This window comes from Dama dama, chromosome 30, assembly GCF_033118175.1.
Source record: "Dama dama isolate Ldn47 chromosome 30, ASM3311817v1, whole genome shotgun sequence".
NCBI lineage: Eukaryota > Metazoa > Chordata > Mammalia > Artiodactyla > Cervidae > Dama > Dama dama.
Genome location: NC_083710.1, coordinates 76,372,188 through 76,385,532, shown reverse-complemented (window position 1 = coordinate 76,385,532; position 13,345 = coordinate 76,372,188).

Below are 13,345 nucleotides of genomic sequence, written 5' to 3'. Positions count from 1 at the left end.
ATTATTTTAGACTGCAGTTAGTGTCCAGGGCTAAAATTATCTTTATGTATAAAATGTTTAGGAATGTTTTCTTCAGTGCTCATCTGGGCATGGTTTTCACCTGATCACCTCTGCCAATAAAACCAAAGTAATCCAGTGATTGTAGAGAAAATTATAAATATTGTTTGCATTTATCAACATTTATGCAGTCCTTTTTAAAATTAAATACCCTACTGTAATTAATAGCACCTATTCACTATGATAGTAAAAGATTTAAAATAATAGTAGAATATTTAAATTGTGGTATATGCAAAACCACCAATATTATATAATTGTAATATATAAAAATATATTGATTTGTGTTTACTGACCAGTAAAATAATATTGGCAAAGAGGAATGGACAGATCTAGAACACAGTTTCTGGAGGTAAAGAAGATAAGATTTGCTGATGGATTAGCTATGGGGAGAAATAAATGATTCAAAAGCAAGTACGATACTTATAACATCTTTTTGTACCAAATTAAAAACAAAATAGGCAGCACTGTAATTCGCATAATGAATGTTGTAGTATACATCCTTCTACATTTATCTTTATGAACTTGAGCTTTCATTTCTATCAAAGGGATTTCTAAACATGGGCTTACTTTGTCAAAGACTGCACATTTAATATTTAAGATATACTGTTAGACTATTTTCCTTAAAAGTCAGGGTAATTTTTATTCCTAACAACTATTTATGTCCCCACATACCATCACCAAATATAACCGATTTCCATAGTTTTTGCCAACCTGATGGTAAAACATTACCCTTCTAAGTTTACTACTTCTTTGCAGCAATTTAAAGACTCTGATCCAACTTCAGTGTTCTCATGTAGAAATTTGGCTTTAAAGCCAGTCCTCGGTCTGTTTGACCACCTTCTTTTATGTTGTTAGTAGGCTTCTGGCCACATCAACCTGTCTCCTTCATCACATCATCATTTCTCTCTTTATTGACCTTCCTCCTTCGTCCTATAAGGATCTTTGTAATTAATTATTTAGAATCCCTCTGGATAATCCAAGATATTCTCTGCCTACAACAGTCTCTATTTACTCACATGCGCGCAATCCCTTTTGCCATAAAATACAACGTTACTGGGGATTAAAAACGTAGATATCTTTAGGGGGGGAACACTATTCAACTTAACGTGATACCTCCTGAAGTGGGGGGGCAGGGTGGGGGAGGGAGTAAGACCTGAACTCCCCTCTCCCTTGAATGTGGACTGACTAACTTTTAAAGACTAGGGTGGAGAAACACAAACACTACCTTGGCCAGGTGGTCAAAGTAAATATTACTAATGTGAGGCTATAGATATTCTGTATACTCCTGATTCAAGATCATGGGCAGGGTACGTCACCTCTGTGATATTCCTTCCATTCTATAATCTAGTGTAAATATGAAAAAAAAAAAATCACCTAAAAGAAAATCAAGGGACAGTCTTTAAAATACCTGATCAGTACTCCTCAAAACTTAATAGACAGGAGGACACTAAGGAGACATGATGACTAAAAGGTGCTATCTTAAACCAGATCCAGAAACAGAAAATGGATTTTACTGGGAAAACTGCTGAAATCCACATAAAGTTTCAAGTGTAGTTAATGGACCATTATTAACTTCCTTAATTTTGACAAATGTACCATGATTATATGTAAGATGTTAGCAATAGGGGGAAATAAATGTGTGTTTAGGACCTCTCTGTAGTATCCTTGCAGCTTTATTCTAAAATTATTTCAGAAATAAAATGTACTTAATTGTGAAGGACTACAGTATCAACACGGAGAAGGCAGTGGCAACCCACTCCAGTACTCTTGCCTGGCAAATCCCATGGATGGAGGAGCCTTGTAGGCTGAAGTCCAAAGGGTCCCTAAGAGTCGGACACGACTGAGCGACTTCACTTTCTTTTCGCTTTCATGCATTGGGGAAGGAAATGGCAACCCACTCCAGGGTTCTTGCCTGGAGAATCCCAGGGACGGGGGAGCCTGGTGGGCTGCCGTCTGTGGGGTCGCACAGAGTCGGACACGACTGAAGCGGCTTAGCAGCAGCAGCAGCAGCAACAGTACTGAGTGATTGTATAAGTTTTTTGCATCTAAACTTCCTTTTCCTTGCAGAAGAAAGAGAATTAGCACTTTAGGGAGACAGTTCTTAGTTGTCTAAAATCTGCTCCTCTCTTGTTTTTTCCTATTTTCCCTCTTTTCCCTTCACTTGGCAAACTGTTAATTACTTGATTTAAAATCTGTTACATATACACTCTAAGAATATTATAGTCCAGATAATCAAAATGTCTATAAGAAAAAATTCATTAACTGTACTTTGTTTTTAAAATATGAACAAGTACATGTAAATGATAGCCTATGTTACAATAAGATAAAAATTTTGAAGCATGACAAGAATTCCTTAATATTTGGTTCTGGAATACAAGGTTTAAAATTGTATTTTTAAAGGTTCACATACTATTTCTGATAAATAGATGAATCTTTCAACAACTGGGATGAGTTAATATTGACTTAAAGACAGCTCTTTGTCCACCAGCATGTTCATTGCAGTGTTATTTACAATAGCCAAGATGTGGAAACAATCTAAGTGTCCATCAGCAGGTGAATGGATGAATATAGTGTGTTTAGATACATGTATATGCAATGAACTAGTGTTCATCCCTAAAAAAAAGAAGGAAGTCCTGCCATCTGAGGCAACATGAATGGAGCTTGAGGGCATTATGCTAAGTGAAATAAGTCAAACAGAAAAAGACAAATACTGAATGATCTCACTTATATGTGGAAACAAACAAAAAATTGAATTCATAGATAAAAGAACAGACTGGTGGTTGCCAGAGGTGTGGATGGGGGAGGATGGTGAAATAGTGAAGGTGGTCAAAAGGTACAAATTCCCAGTTACAAGATAAAAAATTCTTGTGAATGTAATGTATAGCAGGGTGACTATGTTTAACAATACTGTATGGTATATTTGAAAGTTGCTAAGAGAGTAGATCTTAAAAGTGCTCATCATAAGGAAAAAATTGTAAATGTGTGGTGATTAAAGTTAACTAAACTTAGTGTGGTAATGATTTTACAACATGTGTATTTCAAAACATGTTAAACACCTAAACTAATATAATGCTTTATGTCAACTGTATCTCAACAAAAAAGCAGTTCTATGTCTTCTCCAGTTTTAATACATTATATTTTATATATAATAAACACTTAAAAACTTAAACCTTTCAAGTTTCTAAGTTAACTAAATGAAGTTATAATAACCAATGTCTTGAAAAAGACTTATAAAACTTCTATAATATAAATCATAAGGGCTTAATGCTTATTTTCCAAATCCTTACATCTAAATCAAAATATATACATAATTGCATTAAATGTAAATGTTATAAATATAATAATTAAAAGAGTGTAAAAATAATTAAGAAATAAATAACATGAATCAACTATAAGCTGTCTACAGGAAAGGTAAAATCTCACACTGATCAACTAATTTCAACAAGGATGCCAAGATAATTCAATGGAGAAAATGTAGTCACTGCAACAAATGATGATGCTGGGACAACTGGATATCTATTCAATATATTAAAAAGAGTGAAATTGGACCCTTTCCTTAGACCACATACAAAAAATAACTCAAACAGGGTCAGAGACCTGAATATAAAATCTAAAACTATAAAACCCTTGCAAGAAAACAGGAATAAATCTTCATAATCCTAAATTGAATAAAACCTTAGGTACAATACCAAAAGCACAAGCACAGAAGAGAAATTGGATAAAATGAATTTCACAAAAATTTAGAAATTGTGTACTTCAAAAGACACCACAGGACTTCCCTGGTGTTCTAGTGGTTAAGGATCTACATGCCAATGCAGAGGGCATGGGTTCAATCCCCAGTCCAGGAAGATTCCACATGCCCCGGGACAACTAAGCCCATGCGCCACAACCACTGGGCTTGAGCTCTAAAGACTGCACTCTGCAATGAGAGAAGCTATTCAAGGGATTAGATCTGATAGAGTGCCTGAAGAACTACGGACAGAGGTTCATGACACTATACAGGAGGCAGTGATCAAGACCATGCCCAAGAAAAAGAAATGCAAAAAGGCAAAATGGCTGTCTGAGGAGGACTTAACTATGAAAACAAGAGAAGCAAAAGTCAAAGGAGAAAAGGAAAGACATACTCATTTGAATGCAGAGTTCCAAAGAATAGCAAGGAGCAATAAGAAAGACTTCCTCAGTGATCAATGCAAAGAAATAGAGGAAAACAACAGAATGGGAAAGACTAGAGATCTCTTCAAGAAAATTAGAGACACCAAGGGAACATTTCATGCTAAGATGGGCACAATAAAGGACAGAAATGACATGGACCTAACAGAAGCAGAAGATGTTAAGAAGAGGTGGCAACAATACACAGAAGAACTATAAAAAAAAGATCTTCATGACTCAGATAACCACAATGGTATGATCACTCACCTAGAGCCAGACATCCTGGAATGTGAAGTCAAGTGGGCCATAGGAAGCATCACTAGGAGCAAAGCTAGTGGAGGTGATGGAATTCCAGTTGAGCTATTTCAAATCCTAAAAGATGATGCTGTGAAAGTGCTACACTCAAAATGCCAGCAAATTTGGAAAACTCAGCAGTGGCCACAGGACTGGAAAAGGTCAGTTTTCATTCCAATGCTGAAGAATGCTCAACTACTGCACAATTGTACTCATCTCACACGCTAGCAAAGTAAGGCTCAAAATTCTCCAAGCTAGGCTTCAACACTACATGAACCATGAACTTCCAGATGTTCAAGCTGGATTTAGAAAAGGCAGAGCAACCGGAGACCAAATTGCCAACATCTGTTGGATCATCAAAAAAGCAAGAGAGTTCAATAAAAAAAACATCTGCTTTATTGGCTATGCCAAAGCCTTTGACTGTGTGGATCACAACAAACTGTGGAACATTCTTAAAGAGATGGGAATACCAGACCACCTGACCTGCCTCCTGAGAAATCTGTATGCAGGTCAAGAAGTAACAGTTAGAACTGGACATGGACCAGCAGACTGGTTCCAAATCAGGAAAGGAGTACGTCAAGGCTGTATATTGTCACCCTGCTTATTTAACTTATATGCAGAGTACATCATGAGAAACTCTGGACTGGATGAAGCACAAGCTGGAATCAAGATTGCTGGGAGAAATATCAATAACCTCAGATATGCAGATGATACCACACTTACAGCAGAAAGTGAAGAAATAAAGAGCCTCTTGATGAAAGTGAAAGGGGAGAGTGAAAAATTTGGCTTAAAGCTCAACATTCAGAAAACTAAGATCATGGCATCTGGTCCTATCACTTCATGGCAAATAGATGGGGAAACAGTGGAGACAGTGACAGACTTTATTTGGGGGGGGCTCAAAAATCACTGCTGATGGTGACTTCAGCCATGAAATTAAAAAACACTTGCTCCTTGGAAGAAAAGCTATGGCCAAACCTAGACAGCATTTTAAAAAGCAGAGACATTACTTTGCCAACAAATGCCCATCTAGTCAAAGCTATGGTTTTTTCAGTAGTCATGTATGGATGTGAGAGTTGGACTATAAAGAAAGGTGAGCACCAAAGAATTGATACTTTTGAACTGTGGTGTTGGAGAAGACTCTTGAGAGTCCCTTGGACAGCTAGGAGATCCAACCAGTCCATCCTAGAGAGAATCAGTCCTGGATATTCATTGGGAGGACTGATGCTGAAGCTGAAACTCCAATACTTTGGCCACCTGATACAAAGAACTGATTCATTTGAAAAGACCCTGATGCTGGGAAAGATTGAAGGCAGGAGGAGAAGGGGACGACAGAGGATGAGATAGTTGGATGGCATCACCGACTCGATGGACATGAGTTTGAGTAATCTTTGGGAGTTGGTGATGGACAGGGAGGCCTGGCGTGCTGCAGTCCATGGGGTCACAAAGAGTCAGACACGACTGAGCAACTGAACTGAACTGAACCAACATGAGAAGCCCACACCCCACAACTAGAGAGTAGCCCCCACCCGCTGCAACTAGAGAAAGCCCAAGCAAAGCAATGAAGACCCAGCACAGCCAAAAATAAAGAAATAAAATTTCTCTTAGAAAAAAAAAAATCACCATCAAGAAAATGAAGACTGCATAAAATTGAAGAAATAAATTGCAAATCATATTTGGTAAGGGACTTCACACAGAATATATAAAGTACTGTCTTAGAACTAAAAAATAAAAAGACAGCCCAATTTTTTAAATGGGCAAAGGAATTGGAGAGACATCTTTTCCAAACAAGATATAAAAATGGCCAAGACAAAAAAAAAAAAAAGAAAAAAATTCTAATAAAAGAAGAAAAATGGGGGAAAAAATGGCCAAGACATACATGAAAAGATGTTCCACATAATTAGCTGTTGTTGTTCAGTCACTAAGTCATGTCTGACTCTGCAACCCCATGGACTGCAGCATGCTGGGCTTCCCTGTCCTTTACTACCTCCTAGAATTTGCTCAAATTCATGTGCATTGGGTTGGTGATGCTATCTAAACAGCTCCCTCATTAGCCACTAGGGAAATGCAAATCAATGACAACTTCATACCCACTAGGATGGTTATAATCAAGATGAACATTAGCAAAAGCTAGTGAGGGTGTGGAGAAATGGGAGCACTCACAGATTTCTATAGGGAATGTAAAATGGTGCAGAAACTTTAGAAAACAGTTAAACAGAGTTACTGTGTGACCCAACAATTCTACTCCTAGGTATCTAGTTTATAGAACTGGAAACATGTTCACACAAAACCTTGTATCCAAACCTTCCTAGCTATTATATGTTCATCATAGTCAAAACGTGGAAATAGTCCAGGTGTCCATCAGTAAGAGAATGGGCAAGCTGTGCTAAAAATCACAAAATGTTTTCGGCTATAAAAAAGGAATGAACTACAGATGCATGCTACAACATGGATGAACCTGGATTGAAAAAGATTATGCTAAATGAAAGCAGCTGCTTACAAAATGTCACAGATTGTATGCTTTCATGTATGTGAAATGCCCAAGACAGGTAATTCCATAAAGGCAGAAAGATTAGTGGTAATATGGAGAAATACTAATGGGTATAGGGTTTCTTCTTGGAATGATGAAATGCTCCATTTAGGTAATGGTGATGGTTGCACGTATCTGTGAATATACTAGAAACCACTGAGTGTACAGTTTCAATGAATGAATTTTCTCTTATGTGAATTATCACTTTAAAAAAAGTTTTAAAGGAATAGAAAAACATTCATCATGCAGACACCATCAAAAGAAAGCTGGAGTAGGCACCTGAAATAGTGAAACCTATAGAAACGGAAGGCAGAACTGTGGTTGTCAGAGGGATGGGGCAGGAAGGGGTGGGGACTTGTTCAATGGGCTCTGTGAGTTTCTATGAGTTTCAGTTTCACACTGTGAAAAAGTTCTAGAGATCTGTTGTACAACAATGGGAATATACTTAACACTGCTGAACTGTACTTTAAAATGGTTAAGATGGTAAATTTTTTACCACAATTTAAAAGAATGTTTTTAGATCTCAGCACAACTATGAAAAAACACATTAAAAAGAAAGCTGGAGTGGCCAACTACATCTACTGTTACTCAGTCGCTAAATCATGTTGGACTCTTTGCAACCCCTGCTCTGTACACCAGTCTCTTCTGTTCTCCACTCGCTCCCAGAGTTTGCTCAAATTGATATCTATTGAGTTGGTGATGCTATCTAACCACCTCATCCTCATCCTTCTCCTTTTACCTTCCATCTTTCCCAGCATCAGGGTCTTTTCCAATGAGTCAGCTCTTCCTATCAGATGGCCAAAGTATTGGAGCTTCAGCATCAGTTCTTCCAACAAATATTCAGGTTGATTTTCTTTAGGATTGACTGGTCTGATCTCCTTGCAGAATCTTCTCTAGCACTACAATTCCAAAGCATTAATTCTTCAGTACTCAGCCTTCTTTCACATCTGTACATGATTGGAGGGGTTTGTCATTCCCTCCTCCAGCGGACCACATTTTGTCAGAACTCTTCACTGTGATCCGCCGTCTTGGGTGGCCCTGTGCAGCATGGCTCATAGCTTCATTGGGTTATACAAGCCCCTTCACCATAATGCTATGATCCATGAAGGGGCTAATGACATTAGTATCAGACAAAGTAGAATTTAAAGCAAAGAAAATTATTAGGGATAAAGTGGGACATTACATGAAATGATGCATTCACCAAGAAGACAATAATCCTACATGATACGCTTCTAACAACAGAGGTTCAAAATATATAGGCAAAAACTGACAGAACAGAAAGGAGGAAGAGACATTCACAATTTTAGTTGGAGTGGCCAATACTCTTCTGTCAGTAATACACAGAATGAATAGACAAAAAATCAGCAAGAAAAAAATCAGTAGAATTGATCATCAAGCTACTAAATTTAATTGACATTTATAGAATGCTGTACCCAATACACATTCTCTTAGCGCACGTGAAACATTCACCAAGTTAGGTCATAAAATGAACCAAATCTTAACCAATTTAAGGTGATTAAAATTATAAAAGAATTAGAAGAATTTAAATTACATAAGGTATGTTCTCTAACCATGATACGATTAACCTAGAAATCGATAACAGAAAAGTCATTTCTGTTAGGAAACTAGGAAGGAAAAATCTCCTTTTTCCAAAAGGAAAAATCTCCAAATACTTGTAACAACACACGTTTAAATACTCCATGGGTTAAAAATGAAGTATCAAGGGAAATGAAAAAATATTTTTACTCAAATGAGACTACAACATACCAAACTTTCTGGGTTACAGTTAAAGTACACAAAGTCCAATGCAGGTCCTGTGCAGATGTCTACAAGTAGTGAATAATATACCCGAGGTGTTGTGACTCTGCCAAAACACACAAGGTCTTGTGGTTGCCCAGAAACAGAAAGAAAAATAGAACTTGAATCTAGAAGTCACCTATTAATTTGTATCTCCATTGGCTATGGCGAGTGACATGACTTCATATAATTTGAAAGGGATGCAGAAGTTTGTTGGGGCACCTGGATAATCATTGAGCCCTAATATCAATATATCTATTACAGTGACTGAGAGTGTAACAAGGTTCCATGGACCAGGGTGATGATGGCAAAGACGGAAGGAAGTGTGAGGATTTGGAATATTGGCTCAGTTGGTAAAAGAATCTGCCTGCAATGTGGGAGACCTAGGTTTGATCCCTTGGTTGGGAAGATCCCCTGGAGAAGGGAATGGCTACCCACTCCAGTATTCTGGTCTGCAGAATTCCATGGACTGTACAGTCCATAGGGTCACAAAGAGTTGGACATGACTGAGCAACTTTCACTTTTGGAGGCAGAGCTAATAGGACTGCTGATAGATGTGGGGGTACAAGAATGGGGGAAGGCAAGAAAGAGGCCTGATTTATGAAAATGAGTCAGTCACTTTAGAAACCTGAAAGAGGAAATAGTAAGTGCAAAGACCTTGAAATAAAAGCAGTTTTATGGTGTTTTAGGAACAGACTGTGGAAATGTAATAAACTTGGGGGACAGTAGTAGAACAAGCTGTCAGGAGGTAGGAAAGAATCAGATCATATGGTGCCATTTAGGCTGTTAAAAGGGAGTTTTTCTCTCATCCCATTGAAAATAAGAAGTCACCAAAGGATTTTAAACAAATGGCTGACATTAGTAGATTTAGGTTTGAGAGCAGTCCCACTGGCTCCCATATGAATAAGAAAGAGATAAGCTGTGACCCAGTTAGGAGACTATAGCTGTAGACCAGGTAAAAGATGATGGTAGTTTGAACTATGGTGCTAACAAGAGATGGAGACTGAGACACGCAAATAAATATGGCATGTATTTTGTTGGTAACAAATAGGATTGATTAGGACCAGGTGAGTAATCAGGTTACCTGGTTATAATACATTCAAGGTGTTGTGACTCTGCCAAAACATACAAGGCCTTGTGGTTGCCCAGGAATGGAAAGAAAAATAGAATTTGAATCCAGAAGTGACCTGTTCATTTATATGTCCATTGGCTATAACCAAAATATTTTTGATAGCTACTTAGGCTCTGGAAAGACCAACTGGCAATTGGACTCAAAGTGTTCACATGCTGAGCCTCTATCACAAATTCATAGCAATGATATGGAAACTAAAATGAGAAAATAAACAGGAAAAAAAAAGAAACTTGCTGGAGCCTAAGCCAAGATAAGTATTTCTATGGACTAGAAACAGGGGAAACACCACAAAATCATGTGTCAGCAGAAGCCAGGGGGATGCTAGCCACTGTTTTAGACCAAAAGTAACCCAGAAATAGTTTCCTTGTTCTCCTGGGTGCTTGACACCACCAGCAGAAGCTCTGTTAGAGCTGCTTGGTTACGTGGTATTGTAGAAACCTAGGAATAGGGAATCAAGCTGCTTCTGGCTGGCTCTGCAATTTCAGCCTGGAATTGCCAGTACAGGACAGGAAAGAGGCATTATAGGGGAAGAAAAGTGGACATAACAAACCAGTCAATCCTAGAGGAAACCAACCCTGAATATTCATTGGAAGGACTGATGCTGAAGCTCCAATATTCTTGCCACCTGATGCAAAGAGTCGACTTATTGGAAAAAACCCTGATGCTGGGAAAGATTGAAGACAAGAGGAGAAGAGGGTGACAGAGGATGAAATGGCTGGATGGCATCACCAACTCAATGGACATGAGTAGGTGCACACTCTGGGAGATAGTGAAGGACAGGGAAGCCTGGCGTTCTGCAATTCATTGGGTCGGACACGAGTTACTGACTGAACCGCGACAACAAGAGAAGAAGCAAATAAAAAACAACTGTCTTTTCCACTCCAAATGGAACTACAAAATAAAATTGCAAAACATACCAAGAACTCAAATGCTAAAAAGGACTTCCCTGGTGGCTCATACAGTAAAGACTCTGCCTGCAATGCAGGAGACCAGGGCTCAATCCCTGAGTCCAGAAGATTCCCTGGAGAAGGGAATGGCTACACACTCCAGTATTTTTGCCTGGAGAATTCCAAGGACAGAGAAGCCTGGCAGGCTATACAGTCCATGGGGTCCCAAAGATTCGGATACAACTTGAGCGACTAACACTTTCTTCTTTGTAAAGCTAAAAAAGGCAACAATTCAACAACTGATCCAAACACACCTAAAAGAAAGTTAATTAAAGAGGCTAAAGAGGCTTCAAGACATAGATAAGGAAATCTCATCCATACTTACAAAAAAGAATGGACTAAAACTGGTATACATAAAACAAGAACAGGTGGATGTAAAAAATAATTGTATTAGTTGCCTATGGTTGCCATAATAAATTACCACAAACTGGATAGTTTTGTTACCAAATTAGGTTGGTTTGTCCACTTGTAGCAAACCAAACCACTGACATGGCAAGCTCTGCAGTAAATAATGCATTTACTTGCAAGGCAGCCAAGCAAGGAGTGAGTCTCAGACCTGCCTCCCCAAATTTTGGGATTTGTGAGATAAAGCAGCAGATTTTTGTAGGATTTGTGAGATAAAGAAGCAGAGTGGCCTGAGGTGTGGGGATTGTGGGGAAAGGGGACTGGAAATAAGAAAAGGGTAAGGTAATCACCATTTTTCAGGAATAAGCTACACGAATCTTCACAGGATGCCAGTTCAGAAAATGGTGGCGCGCTCAAGATCTGAGGGTGGAGTTTTAGGCCCTCTGATGTCAAAAGGTCAAATAGTGGGCACTGGTGCATGCCCAGTTGAAGGGTAGGCGGTCCTAACCAGTCTTAACTGGCTTGAGCTAGAAGGAGACACAGCTGACTCCAATTTCCTGAAAAACAACGCAGGCAAACATCTTGTATAAGTTACCAGCAGCTTGGAGGACAGGCAAGTTTTTGGTGGTAACAATTACAATGACTTTGATCAACAAAGGCAGGTTACAAGTGCAATGGATTTAACCCGTGGTTTCACTTAAGAACAAAAGAAATGTATTTTGTCATAGCTCTGGAAACTAAAAGTCCAAAATCAAGGTGTTGCCAGAGCCACACTCTCTCTCTGAAGGCTCTAGAAAAGAATCCCTCCTTGCTCTTTCCTCATTTCTGGTGGCTCCCAGCAATGCTTGGCTTTCCTTAGCTTGTTGCTGCATCATCCTAAGCTCTGCCTGCATCTTTACATGACATTCCTCTGTGTTTCCTCTCCTTTTCTTCCTGACTAATTACATCTGCAAAGACCCTCTTTCCAAATAGTGCACACTGTAAGATCTGAGTGGACACGAATTTTGGAGTGAGGAGCATGATTTTGCCCACCACAATAATTAATAAATAATCTTTGAAATTAAAAGTAGCTCCCAACCCCCCCAAAAAGACACTGAATCTAACATCTCTATATGTAGAGAGAGAGGTGATGATCTCTCTCTAATATCTAAATATTAGAGTAAATCTTTTTTATTTAGGGTAATATTAGGGTAAATATTTTTTCCAGGATGCATGAAACATTTTCAAAAATCTACCAAATAGTCATAAGCAAGAGAGTTCCAGAAGAACATCTACTTCTGCTTTATTGATTATGCCAAAACCTTTGACTGTGTGGATCACAACAAACTTTGGAAAATTCTTAAAGAGATGGGACTACCAGACCACCTGACCTGCCTCCTGAGAGACTTGTATGCATGTCAAGAAGCAATGGTTAGAATTGGACATGGAACAACCGACTGGTTCCAAATTGGGAAAGGAGAATGTCAAGGCTGTATATTGTCACCCTGCTTATTTAACTTATATGCAGAGTACATCATGAGAAACTCTGGACTGGATGAAACACAAACTGGAATCAAGATTGCTGGGAGAAATATCAGTAACCTGAGATATGCAGATGACACCACCCTTATGTCAGAAAGTGAAGAAGAACTAAAGACGCTCTTGATGAAAGTGAAAAAGGAGAGTGAAAAAGTTGGCTTAAAACTCAACATTCAGAAAACTAAGATCACAGCATCTGGTCCCATCACTTCATGGCAAATAGATGGGGAAACAGTGGAAACAGTGACAGACTTTATTTTCTTGGACTCCAAAATCACTGCAGGTGGTGACTGCAGCCATTAAATCAAAAGACAGTTGCTCCTTGGAAGAAAAGCTATAAACAACCTAGACAGCATATTAAAAAGCAGAGACCTTACTTTGCCAACAAAGGTCTGTCTAGTCAAGGCTATGGTTTTTCCAGTGGTCATGTATGGATGTGAGAGTTGGACTGTGAAGAAAGCTGAGCACTGAAGAATTGATGCTTTTGAACTGTTGTGTTGGAGAAGACTCTTGAGAGTCTTCTGGACTGCAAGGAGATCCAACCAGTTCATCCTAAAGGAATATTCATTGGAAGGACTG